Below are 13,662 nucleotides of genomic sequence, written 5' to 3' on the forward strand. Positions count from 1 at the left end.
TATGTTATTTGACCCTGGTGAACCTACAGAAACTCGCCTCATCCTTTTTGAACCTCCCAGTAGAATTCTTTTTAAATGCCTTGCTCCCCAGACCAAGAAAACTGGATTTTATGAAGGGTATCTTGTGCGGTGTTGGGTGAAAAGTTTACGAAAGTAAACCTGGTATAGACAGGTGACAAGGAGGTTCATAGTCCCATTTATTAAGTATTTTGGTAAAAAAAAAAAAAAGAGAGAGTTAAGTCGTTTCTGAGGCTGCACAATTTGTAGGAGGCAGAATGGCACTGGAGCCTAGTTCGGATGACTCATGTTCCTTTTCACTATATCATACTCTACGAGCTTCCTGCTATTTTTAGAATGTGCACTATTAGAGATTCTATCAGTTCCTCTATGATGCTCTGACACTTTAAAATGAACCACGATTAGGAAACTTACAGAACAGTGGTTTTCGAATTGTGCCTTAAGGAGTAGTGTGGACGATTCCGCAGAAAGGTCTTGGGGATTGTGAGGTGGGAGAGAGGAGCTAAGGTGGAGAGTTCCAGCCCCAATCCCACTTTATCTGGAACAGCAAGACTTTTACTGGTATTTTATATTGAGCTTCCATGTTAAGATCTACTTGATTTAAAGCTTTGTAAAAAAGAATTTCTATGAACTACATAAATGTCTAACCAATGTACTTTATACTTGAACGTCATAATAAAAATTAAAAAGAAAATATGAAAACTCATATCTAAAAAGAGAAGGCCCCTACATAGGTGAGGAAGTCATATGTAGTGCTAACAGCATTTACCTGGGGAAAGAGAATTAGTCATCTCATCTCTTTAAAGATGCTAAGAAAGCCGTCTCTTACTAGTTAGCAGAAGAGATGCATGACCAGACCTCACTTTAAGAAAACCACCTTTAATACTTGCCACAGATGAGTTAATCTTGAGAAAAACGCTTTCTCTTTCTTTCTTTACCCTTTCTGCAGGTAATGATGTCCGCTCTCTACATCTGAAGTCCGGCAAGCTACATGCTGAAGAAATCATAACAAATTTACCAGGAAAGTTAAGAGCTAAAGATATGTTGCCTCTCAGGAGCCCAGCCTGTCTGGGCCGTAGGTCTTTTCCTTCTAACAAAATGAAGGAATCACACGCCAGCATCTGTGGGCTGTTTCTAAAGTCTGTAAGAGGCCAACAGAGGGGTTCCCCTCATTGAACGTATGTGAGGCAAAGCTGGATGCTGGGGGGAGAATCCACCATCGTCTCCCTCTTCTCATTTACTGAATCTCTGCTTAGAACTGTTCAGATGATCTGCTCACTTGGCTCCAAGACTGGTACTACAGTTTCCTAATGCCTTCCCTTGGCGAATCCCAGGAAAGTGATTTACACCCTTAGGCTCACTGAGCAGCAGAGAAAGGAAAAGTCGGAAGGTGCTCACTTCAGAGAGTATATCTGAGCACTGGAGTTAAAAGCTCTGCACCTCAGCTCGGTGTAGCCAATTTGGCTGAGAATCTGGGTCCCTTGGGCCAAATCTGGAGCAATTAATCACAATTACAGGTGAATATCTAAAAGGGACAAAGTCAAGCTGGACCCAGTGACAGCTACAGGTAGCCACCACTTTTATAAGCCTCAGGTAGAATGGAAGGATCTCCTCCAAAAAGCCTACCCTGAATTCCTGGACAATGTAATATAAAAAGGACTTGATTTTTCAGGACCTACTTTTGTCTGTTATTATACCAGGTAGATACTTTTTCGCCTACATTTCTCTATCACCACATTATCTATGCAGGATAGTATTATTTTTACCAGTTTATAATTGAACAAACTGAGGTGCAAATTGGTTAACTAATTCACCCAGTGTTATAGATGCCAAAAGTGGCAGAATTTGAATTTGAACATAGCCTTGAATCATGACAAGCCTGGTCCTCTGGCCAAGATACCCGTGACCCCCTCAGGAATCCCTAAATGGAATGTTGCTTTCTTCCTCCCTTCCTCAGGGAGTCAACCATAAACCTAGGGACACTGGTACCACTGTCAGCTGTACTCCAGATGACCCACCATGCAGGTAGTAGCCCCATGCAGCCCTACATCTAAGGAAACACCCTACTATCTTGATCTTCTCCTCAAATTTCTCTGAACTCAAGTTGACTTTTTTGAAAGGAGTTTCATTCCTGAATCCTGGCTGACCAAGAACTCACTAGAGGCTGCACTGTACACTGCTGCAAACATTGTTAACAACCATTAGTGTCTTCTCTCCCTAACCAAGTTTACCTGCTCTTCCTCCCTCCTTCCTTTCTTTCCTTCCTTCCTTCCTTTCTCCCTTCTTTCTTTACTTCCAGCTAATGATAGCATGGCAAGTTCCAGGCCCCATCACAGATGCTGAGAATCCCCATAAACTACTAAATGCTTTCCAGGGATCATCTCACATCATTAAATCCTCTTAAGGCAATACTATGATTATATCCATTTTATAAATGAAAAAGCAGAAACTTAGCTTTTATAATGACTTATTCAAAGTCACAAGACAGTATTTGACAGATCCAGAGAGCATGCTCAATTCCATGCGACTCCAAAGCCTATGTTCATTTTTAACTACTCCATATGTGTGGCACTGCCTGTAACCTAAATGCTGTCATAGGTAATCTCAACCCACCTAGAAAGGATCTCTGCCCTCTATGACCCAAGCTATGATACAACGAACCAAGTGTTTAAAAAAAAAGAAAAAAAGAAAAAAAGCTAACCAATAATGTGTGAAGGGGACTGTTGCATCCCAAGGGAGAATAATATCATTAAGATCATATATGTGGGCACTTTTAAAAATACAGAAAAGTGGGTAACTCCATTGAAGCCATCTCTGTTACTACATTCATGAAATGTGCTATGATGTAACCTAACATAGCATGAGAACAAGGAGGAGCAAATCATAAGGGCAGTTTGCACCCAACAAAATGAAGGAGCTGGACAGCAGGAGGTATGATCTTCTGGGAAGAAAGAAAATCATCTTCATCAAAGAGAAGAGAAGTGAAACCTGGAGTTCTTCTCATTTGCAAGAAACAGTCTTCGCAAAACTAAAATTTAAAAGGCAATCTTTGTTTACCAAATACCTCTGCTTATGGTTTCCATCACAAAGACTGCTAAAGTATTTTTTAAAAAGAAAGATCATCAGGTCATTTGCTTATGCATTTCAATTAACCGAGTGGAACTTGCTTGTTTTTACGCTTTGCTATTGGTTGAAATGAAAATCTCTTTGAACTGCTATCCGAAAACTACCAACGTGCAATCTCTTTCACAAGTGGCCCTGCTCTGACATTGCTGTTACAGGGCACTGACGTCATCCTGCCACTCCCCAGCACAGGCGCTCTTTGAGGACCAAGACATTTGGCTGTTTCTAGAATGATTCTTCACCATGGAAGATGTTCTACAGCTTCAAACGATGTTCCTCAGAATGCTAAGCTAGCCAAACTACCTTGGAAAACAAGACTAGATTCCTGTCAAGGTTCCTAGGCAAATACGAAGGAGGCAATGGCACCTTGGAATGTATACATCCTGGTACTTGGTTAAAAATATGTCTCTCTTGTATCTTCTGTAGGACTTCTAGAAACAGCTGGTTCACTCTTCTTTGCTGAGGTTGTATATATATCTGTTTGTGTTTCACACAGTCCTGCCTTGATTACAGTTTGCAAAAAAATGGTCTCTTGTGACTTCACTATCAAGAATAAGATCATCTCTCAGAGGTATCTGGAAATGGAGGTCTCCTTGCCATCAAAATGGCTCAGTCAAGGTGGATTATATTTCCCCAGACCTCTTCTCTGAATAAGATATCCTTTCATTGTTCTCCCTGAAATCACATGTGTGCCTGACTCAGTCCACCCATTTTTGGACAAATCTGCCCAGAATTTCTGGCTGGCTCAGCTGGAGGATGGCTCTCTATACACTGCGACTGAGCAAAACGAATGTCACACACAGATGCTACATCAGCAGGACTGGAAGTAGCTGCTAACTCAGTCTGAGGCCTCTTTAGTAATCACATGCTTGAGCCCTTTATTTATAGCACAAATGAAGGGCCCACCATAGGGAATGGCGATGTTCACTTTTGCAGCCACATTCAGCAACTCACTGGTAGTGTGACCTTGGGCAGGTTACATCCCTGCCTGGCCCTTAGTATGCCCCACCTCTGACATGAGGAACTCCGTATGATCACCCCATGATCTGATAGCCTGTGAATCTTGTGAAGGTAACAGATGGTCCTGCCACCCACTCAAGGCATTATCAGGCTTCATACAAACTACTACTAAAGGAGCTTGCAGCAAGAAGTGACAGAAAAAATGGTGGAGTGGTAGGATGTAAGGAGAGAGGGCCCTGGGCAAAAAATGAGGAGTTGGCAAAGCCTATGTATATCTTTAGGACGATCCGTGCCCTCCACCTCTCACTGGTCTTTCAGAGTAAGCAGTCTTTTGTTTCTCTGCACATCCCTCCCTACTTAAACCTGGTTTTAGGAGTGTCCACTATCAATCAATTACACCATCATCACCGTACAGCTATTCCCAGGATAGCTGTTTGCTATGCTTCACTTCAAACCAGGCCAAAAAATAGAGTCCCCATATCTTTTGATAAAAAGAAATTCCAAATCTCAGGAATTGTAGCTGAGAACGTAGGGCAGAGAGGCCCATAATTTGGAGGGCAGATGACCCACTGCTACATGGGAAGCTATATGAAGCAAGCCTGATTCTGGGGTAAACAAAGGACAGGAGGGTAGGGAAGCCATACCTAGCTGTATCTAACCAGTTACCTTTGCCATATCCAAATAAAAGGCATGTGAGCGTCAAAGCAGTGGCCCAGTCTCTCCATGTACCCTAAGGCTTTCTTCAACCTCATGTTTATATCATGGGATATAAACAAGCATCCTAATTCTAAGACACACAAGCTTATTTCCACATATGACTTAAAAGAGTTGAATTATTATCTTTTAACTATTAACCATATTGGGTACAAAATGGCAGTTGTTCTTCATAGCCAAGTCACAGCAAATACTGCCCTATTTCAAAGTATAAAGTATCTTTATTATAATAAGAACGGTGACGTATGAGATTGATAAAATGCATTTACTTCCTAGACCTAAAAACATTTCAAACGATAATCTCGCTTAATCATCCAATCAACAAAAGGGCCGAGTATCCTGAATTCTGAGGACACATCCATGAGCTAATAAGACACGGTCCTGGTCCTCATGGAATTCTAACTGGGGAGACAGCATTATTTTTGAACAACAAAAATAAATGTAATTTAACGTTGTGATAAGTTCAAAGGAAAAAGTGGCGAGAAAAAAAGTATGGGTATTACGAGAGAGTGGAGAGAGACCTGATTTAGATAGAATATGAAGCTGCTCAAATGAACAAGGAAAAGAGGAAGGGAGAGTAACTATCCTGTTTGTTTAACAGACGGAGGAAATGAGGCAAAAAATCGGTCAGTGACTTGCCCAGGGACATATTCTTGGCTTTAGAGGTCTTAGTGTGGACGGGATCTTGGGGCATGATTTTCCAGACTGGCCTCCTGCTGATGCAGGAATCCCCTTCTCCACCTTCTCAGACAGATGGACACCCAGCTTGAACACCACTGAGGAAGTGGCACTTGCTATTTTAGTGCCCGGTAACAGTCTTTTAAGCACGTTCTACCTTTATTCAGTTGAAATATGCCTCACTGAAACTAGTTCTGAGGAACAGGAACTAAGTGCTTTTTTATCATTCTGCTCTTCCTGTTACATAGGGAATGTGAACTCCATTTTACAGATGAAGAACAGACGAACTAATCAACCTACTCCAGACTCCATATCTTAAGTTAGAGCCAGATACCAAACTCAGAGGGTTTCAGACTCATCCTCTCCCATACATTCTCCAGTCCTGTCCATGTGTACACTATACTACGTGTAATCCTCCTGCCACTGGCCACCCCTGATACATCTGACAACAGGTAGCATCCCCAGTAGAATAACCCAAGTGCTTCCAACTTTTCCATACATCCCCAGTAGAATAACCCAAGTGCTTCCAACTTTTCTTCCCTGGATATTATTCCCCGTGTCACTACTATCTAGCTTATAAAAGCTTCCCTCAAAATGTGGCTCTTAGGTCTGAGCACACTATGACAGTCGGAGGAGCAACTATTACTACCCAGACTTATGAAGCAAATATTTAATAACTGACTCTTTTTTGGAGGGAAGCCCCAATGTAAGGCATTGGCCAATTTCTGAAATGTAAATATTCCCACCGTGTCAAGCTACCAACCTGAAGGTGCTGGTTGCAGAGTTGTGAATAGATGTGCCCAGCTGACTCTCGCCACCAGGAAATGGCCCCAGCACTCCAGTGCTGTGCTCCTGAGCCTCTCTGCTTATGACAACTAACAACTGGATTGGACCCTGTCCAGGTGACTCGTATGGAATGGGATATCCCAACAGCTCAGCAACTCACGTGTCCTCTGTGCAAAACTGGGTGTGAGGTAAGCCAGGCTTTTGAATGCAGAAGTGTGAAGGATGCCAATATCCATCCAATTAAAAGACCCATATGAAGTAAGGGAGTGTGCCATGTGATATTTGGAAGAAGAGCAATCCAAATGGAGGGAAGATAATGTACTAAGTTCTGACATGCGCATGTGGTCAACGTGTTAGTCTATGGTCAATTCTTATAATAGCCAAACAGACCAAGACAGTGTTGAATTTGGACCTATTTTTTTCCCTATCTTGGTTGAATTTGTTAGGTGTGAGTCTCTTCATACTTGTAGACCTAGTCCCCCATCTTGTCGGTTTGCTTTACTCATGTCTAAATTTCAGCTTTGTCTTATTAAGCCCGTGTGAGTGCCAAGCACTGTGTATTCTGAGGGTATGTCGATGAACAAATAAGGTACCGTCCTTGCCCTCATGCAACCAGAGTCTAAGGGGGAGGTAGCATTATTTTTGAGTAACAAAAGTGTAATTTAGAGTTGTGATAAGTTTGAGCAAAAAAGGATTAAAACAAGAGGGGCTACGACAAGAGATGTGATGGAGAGAGACCTAATTTAGAAGTTAGGATTAGTCAAGGAAAGCTTTCTTAAGAAAGTAACAATTCAGCTGAGCCTCGAAGGATGAGCAGAAGTTGCTAAGCAAGAGTTGCAGAAAATGTACTTCAGGGAGATGTGACATCATGCTCAAAGGCCTCAAGCGGGGAAATTATTTGCATATTGGAAGGGATCTTACCATCTAAAATGCAAAAAGAAGTCTACGGCCATGCTACCCTGAACAAGCCCGATCTCGTCTGATCTCGGAAGCTAAGCAGGGTTGGGCCTGGTTAGTACTTGGATGAGAGACTACCTAGGAAGACCAGGTGCTATAGGCTGTCACTTCCTTATTTCTGAAAGAGGTTTAAAAAATAAAAAAATAAAGAGATTGTAAGCTGACAAGGTCCTTGCAATCTGTGAGGTCAACCAAGGTTTGCCTAAATAAATAAATAAATAAATAAATAAATAAATAAATAAGATGTGAAAAGAAGGCTAGATTAAGGTTAGGGCTCCTGAATTCTAATCGAAATCCTGCTATTACCTAACACGAGGACGTTGTTCTAATCATTTGACCTCCTAGAGGATTTATTTATTCACCTGGGAAGTGAGAATACGGATGAGGCAATGTGCAATGTGCTTGATAGTCAACCAGACCCAAGTTCAGCTACTAAGGCCTTCTATAGCAGCTTAATCTCGAGTCTCTACTTACTTATCCACAAAAGATGGATAACCTTAGCTACCTCATAGGGATGTCTGGATGATGAAATCCATGCCTGGAAGGAGCCTAGGAAGTCAGTGCTTCATAAACATAAATTGCCTCCCTCTTCCTTAAATCTTTCATGAGCTCAGTAAGGCTCAATCTGAACAACTTAAACAAATAATGGGGGGAGCCTTTTGTACCACATCAACAGACGAGATGGTTGTCGTTAAACTTTGCACCCATTCCTCTCCCTTACCTGCCTCCAAGCCCACGATCCTCTGAAATCCTTTCACATGGGAGAAGTGTGGGCAATCTCAAGGGGCTTTGGCCATGGCTCTGTTGTGGCTGGTTTTTAAGTGGCCATCTCAGCCTAAGGTTGACAACTTGCCTTCCTGGGCTGAGGACAAGGGTGGGCAGGAGGTGGTTGGAAAAGCTGGCTCTTCTGTGGAAGCTTTTATTAGAAACCGGGTATTCCCCTTTGCTCTTTCACATGCTTTTGGCCACACATGAAATGCCTCAAGGTCAAATTTATTAGTGTATCTAACAGCCCTAAGAACTCTTGGCTTTGGTGCTGAATCCCTCTTATCTCCATTCCCTCCCTTGAGCCCTGCAATTTAGCCAAGGCAGCTGCTCATACCCCACAACCCCAAATTGGTTCAATCTATGTCCCAAAATAGACACACACAGGCGGTCACCGCTTTCATGGGGCCATCGTCAGAAACTAGATACACTCAGGATATTCTCCAATGAGGGGAAAGACGAGCTGGTTAGATGATTACATGGCAGAATGACAGAGCCTGGGCTGGTTTCCAAAGCTCCAGAGTGGGTACACAAAGGCCCCTGGGAAAAATCTTTTTACCTGTCTGAATGTCATTTCCTTATTTCTGAAAGAGGTCTAAATCCTGGCCAGCTTGCAGAATTTGTGGGAAAACAAAATGGGAATGGGGGACATAAATGCCCTTCATACTTGTAATACGAAGAAGGCTATTACAGAGGACATTATTATTTCTACTGTCTCTGATAAGCCAGATGACCAGATATAGGGCACGGTTATGGGATGGGGGGACCCTTCGTGGATCTGGCTGCTCCTGAGTTAAACTTGGAACTCTTCTCAGAAGAGCAGCTGCTGTTTAACCCAGGGCGTTATACCTTCCCTCGTGGGAATACAGAGGGAACAGGCTGCAGTTTCTGTAGCAATGGTGGACAACATGGCTGAACAACTGGCAAAGGGCATGGCGTGCATAGTGGCCGTGGGGGATATGTTGAATGAGGCTGAGAGTGCCACAGAGGCTAGCTGAATTCAGGGCCAGTGCAAATTGCCTTGGTTTTCCTTGTGCCTCTGAGCAGTGTTCCCTGCCTGAAGGTGCCCCTGAAGGAGATGGGATGGGGGCTGGGCACGGCTGATAGCAGCCTCCCAGCCTGTGCCTATGCATCTCATTATTGAGCGGGCCTGAATCAAAGCAGCCCAGTGCAGCTGCTGTCCTGTTTAATCCATTCATAATCAAAAGTGATTAGCATGGATGCCTTGGTGCTGAGGTTATTGTGTGTGCGATCAAAGCCACGGCCCCGCCTGCTTCCCAAAGCCGTCTGCACCTGGGAGGGCATGAAGGCCATGAGCCTGGGGCATGGGGCAGGCAGCCACTGGAAGCCCAGTGGACACTGGGCTCCCTGGGCAGAACCTGGGAGCAGGGAGTGCAGCCTTGCCTGCCTGAGGCTCAGCAGCCTTGGGGAGGTCCCTGGGGGAGGCCCACAGCCCAGGTGTCCCCTTTGGAGACTTGGGGGAGCAGATGGAGCAAGCAGGGCCTGTTCAGTGTTAGACTCATGAAAGATTCCTAAACTCCCTCATTTTATAGAAGAGGACACCAAGACCCAGAGAAAGGAAGCATATTACATGTCTGGCAGGCACTTGTGTGTGTGTGGAGGGAAGGAAAGAGAGAGAGGAAGCAGAAAGAGGCACAGAGAGAGGACTGGATAAAGGAAGTTACGCTAAGTGACGCACAGCTGGGAAGGACACCATGCTGGCCGATGCTAAGAGAAGGAAGAACACCAGGCTAAAGCAGGAAGGCTGGAATAGCTAAGGAATCGAGGTGTTCTGGGCCTTTAATAGTTCACATATTCCTTCCCTCACACCAACTCTGGTAACTTTCTGAGCTGTATCTCCCTAAAAACAGCAAAATCTCAGTCCAGACCTCTTCTTCTATTTATAAGTTCTGCTCCATATCCCACTTCTCTCTGTCCATCCAGATTACAAACATCATTAAGACCGAAACGAAGACTCAACTCTCAAGAAGCTTTCCTGGGCCTCCTATCTCTGAACTGTCCCACCAGTTCTATCTGTACTACCTTTTGACACTTTGCATGTACTGTTCTTCTGATGGCTCCTGGGTTGAGAGTGTAAATAGTTCCTTTGACTCTTAGAAAATGGCCATGACAACATTGACAACAACCACGATGATGATGATGATTATGATGATGAAGATGATGAGTGTATGAGCCAGACCAAAGGCCTCAATGGCACCTGTTGTGCAGTGTACTTCAGGACACCCCTCCCCACCTGCTCAGGGGTTGAACACATCCTGGGTCTTTCAGTGGACACTGAGAACCCCTTGAGGGCAGAGCTAGACCTTTATGACTTTGCATCTGTCTCCAGGACCAAGCACAGCCCTTGGTATAGCAGACCTGTAACAAGTGTCTGTCGAAGAGTGAATGAAAGACACAAGGGGTTTTGCATGAGCATGTCCCATGACTTCCTTTTGACATGATCCATGAGGCTGCCTAGAGGTGTTCCATTGCCACCAGAACTTCTGCACCATCCTCAAGGGGCCTCAGAGGGTACAAGTGGGGGAAACAAGACAAGAGTTGCTGCTTTAAAATAGGTTTCCTAGAAAAAATATTTAGGGGTGCTTCATTGCCATCCCTGATACAGGTTACCACCTGAGCCTGACTAATGGTATGTACACATAACCTGGGTGCATGGCAACACCGGGTGAGGCTGGCCCCCTTGATTTAAGACAGATTCTAATCTCCCCAAAAGGAGAAGAGTCTTTTGGGAGTCGCATGCTTTATTTCCATCCCAATGGGTGCCTGCGATGCAAATTCCATGCTATGTCAAGACTTAATGCTACCGTTTTCACCACTGATTTAGGGGATAAGGGAAAATCCCAGATCCATTTTGTGTACAACATTGTAGGGTCCTTCACACCCAGAATGATCAAGTCTGGGAGGTAAGAGCTAAATGGAAAGATTAGGGAGCGATTTAGAAACATTTACAATAGAACCTAATACTAAGAGAACTAATCTTTCTCTTGCTGAGTTCTACGTCATGTTGGAAGATAACGAAATACTCCAAAGGCATAAATAATAAATAATAAATAATAACCCGTATGGAATGGGTAACTGATGGTAATAACTAGCCTTTATTTAATAGGCTCTCAGGTGTACTGGGTGCTTCATACAAATCTCATTTATTTCACAGTTTTTCTGAGGAGGCATCAGCAATCCCATTTTGAAGATAAAAGACTCTGTGATTCAGTGAGGTTAAGACATTTGCCCAAGACCATATGGTTAGAAAGTGACTGGGCTGAGAGCTGAATTTCTCTCTCAAGTCCTCTCTCTCTGATCCCTCAGCCTGTACACCTTCCTCACGGCCTTCACCACCTCTGGCTCAGTCCCACTTTGGAGAGGCTGTAACTGACGCATTGTACCATGCAGCACAATCAGAGGCCAGGCACCACTGCACCCACCTCCCCTCTCTGCCTTGCCAAATGAGCAAACCAGCCCAGACTCATACTGCTGGAAGAAACATTAGAGCATATTCAAGTCGAATCCTCTCATTTTACAGATTAGTGAATTGAAGCTCTAAAAGGTTAATCACCTGCTTAAAACCACAATGCTACTTTGTGAGAGGCCCAGGCTTAAGCCCCAAGTCTCTGACTCTCAGTCTAGTGCCATTTTTATTGAGTCACAGTATCTGAGAATAGAACAGTGGCTGAGAAGTGGGGACACGGGGGCGCCTGTCTTTCTGGCACTGGCATTACAAGGACAATGCTCTACTTAAAATGCTCAGAGGTATTTAACTAATATGTTGCCAGTAGGGGCACACGGGCCCACTGCCAATCTCCTCCTCCCGGCAGCAGATCGGGATGGCTCTGGCACAGGCATCGATGCGGGACATAGCGTGTTACATCCACGTAGCCTTTACAGCGCTGTTATGTGGTACCAGAGACTTAAAACGAAAGCATGAGTCTAGGGAGAGCAGGTGGAGATTTTCTTTCCCGATTTTTAAGAATTCACAATTTCAGCTTAATTTATAATAGATAGTGAGCATAAAGGAAGTGACAACAGGGCTATCAACTATTCTGTCAGTAACACTTGAGGCCATGGCTCTTCAATATGACCAGAGCCAGCCGTCCAATGCACAGAATGACCTTTGGCCCCATCCTTGGAGAAATGTAATACTCTTCATGCTTCCTTCTGTCCACGGGGAGTTAGAAACCAGAGCTGCCAGAATAATCAGAAGGCCTCCTAATGACGACGCTCTAACGAGTGGAGATTACGCATTGTCAGAAATGTAATCTGCAACTCTTCTCATCTGTTTCGCTGTGTTTGCATTTTTTAAACCACCTCCTTCAGGAAGAAATGAGACAGTGGAGGCCCTCCCTGTTCTTATACCTAGAGGTGCATTTATCTTGCTCATCTTATACACTAGGTAAAAAAGAACAATACGATCAGTTCAGAGGCCTTCAAGTTTTGAGACTTCTAGCCCATACTGTGTGTATACATGTCTATTCTAGACACACAACCAAACACGGATTAACTATGTGCACAGTCTCTGAGACAGCAACGACAGCTACTCTGCCTGCTACTTCCCAGCTTTCGTTGATACTTCTGTAGAGAGGGCACTGACCGTGTGTGCTGCTCTGCCATGGAGCACTTGTGATGCTCATCACGCCCCTGCTCCAACACTCTGGTAGCTTTCCATCATTTCTAATACCATCTGCAATCCTTACTGGCCTTCAAGGCTCCCCGTAACCCGGCTAATATCTGCCTATCTCTCCACACTGAGCCTCCCATCCCTTGGGCTGCTGGCTCACTCATCTCCAGGCACAATGGCCTTCGTGTTCTTTTCATACAGTCATTTGCTATCCTAGTTAATTGTCCTATAGAATCATCTGGTGAGTTTTACACACGCATGCGCACACACACTATCCTGGGAGAGGTCTGACCCTGGGGAGATTTTTTTAGAGCTTCCAGGGTGATTACTATGTTGAGCCAGGGTTGGGGACTGAGGCATTTGCACTTGCTATTTTCTCTTGCCTGGAAGGGCCGTCTGCTCTGTCCCTAACTTCATGCAGGTTATGTTGTGTATCAGCTCTCCACTTTGGCACCCCTTCGTCGTCTCCATCATTCTTGATCCCATGGACCTGTTTTATCTTTCTTTGGACATGTATCACTATATGACATTTTATTTTATGTTTGTTAATTCATTGACTGTCTGTCTCCTTTCTCCCACCCCATCTTATCCTACTTTAGTGTAAATTCTCAACGTGTAGAAACTTGTCATGTTTTATTCAGTGCTCTATCCCAACAGTGCCTGGCACATTGTAGAGGCTCCAAAAGGATTTGCTGAACAAAACAAGGCATGAATACCACTGTTCCACCATCAGGAGGGCTCTGCTTTGTGTTCCCAGCACTGGAGATAGGTTTGCATCGAGCCATTCCCACTTCATCATACAACTGCAGATCAAGTTTGATCATTCGGCAGTGGCCCTGTGTACCTCCTGAGTGTTCTTTCTCCGCAGGTATCCCCTGACAGGTGATCCCATGCTCTTTAGCTCAGTAGTCTCACCCCAGAAGGCACAGAATGGAGAGTGGAGATGCTAATGTGATAAATGACCATGCAGGTGCCATGGCAGAATTGTGTACGGTACTAGGCCAATAGGCATTGTCAAAGTGTCCTCT

General features: G+C 44.2%; 1 protein-coding gene and 1 pseudogene across 1 annotated transcript in view; one reads left to right on the forward strand and one right to left on the reverse strand.

Moving 5' to 3' along the window:
- Positions 1-13,662, reverse strand: part of SETBP1 (SET binding protein 1) — a 324,498-nt gene that overhangs the window by 169,277 nt on the left and 141,559 nt on the right.
- On the forward strand, positions 7,221-7,339 carry LOC120589549 (uncharacterized; annotated as a pseudogene).

The sequence above is a fragment of the Pteropus medius genome, unplaced genomic scaffold (genome assembly GCF_902729225.1).
Source record: "Pteropus medius unplaced genomic scaffold, Ma_sr-lr_union100, whole genome shotgun sequence".
Classification (NCBI taxonomy): domain Eukaryota; kingdom Metazoa; phylum Chordata; class Mammalia; order Chiroptera; family Pteropodidae; genus Pteropus; species Pteropus medius.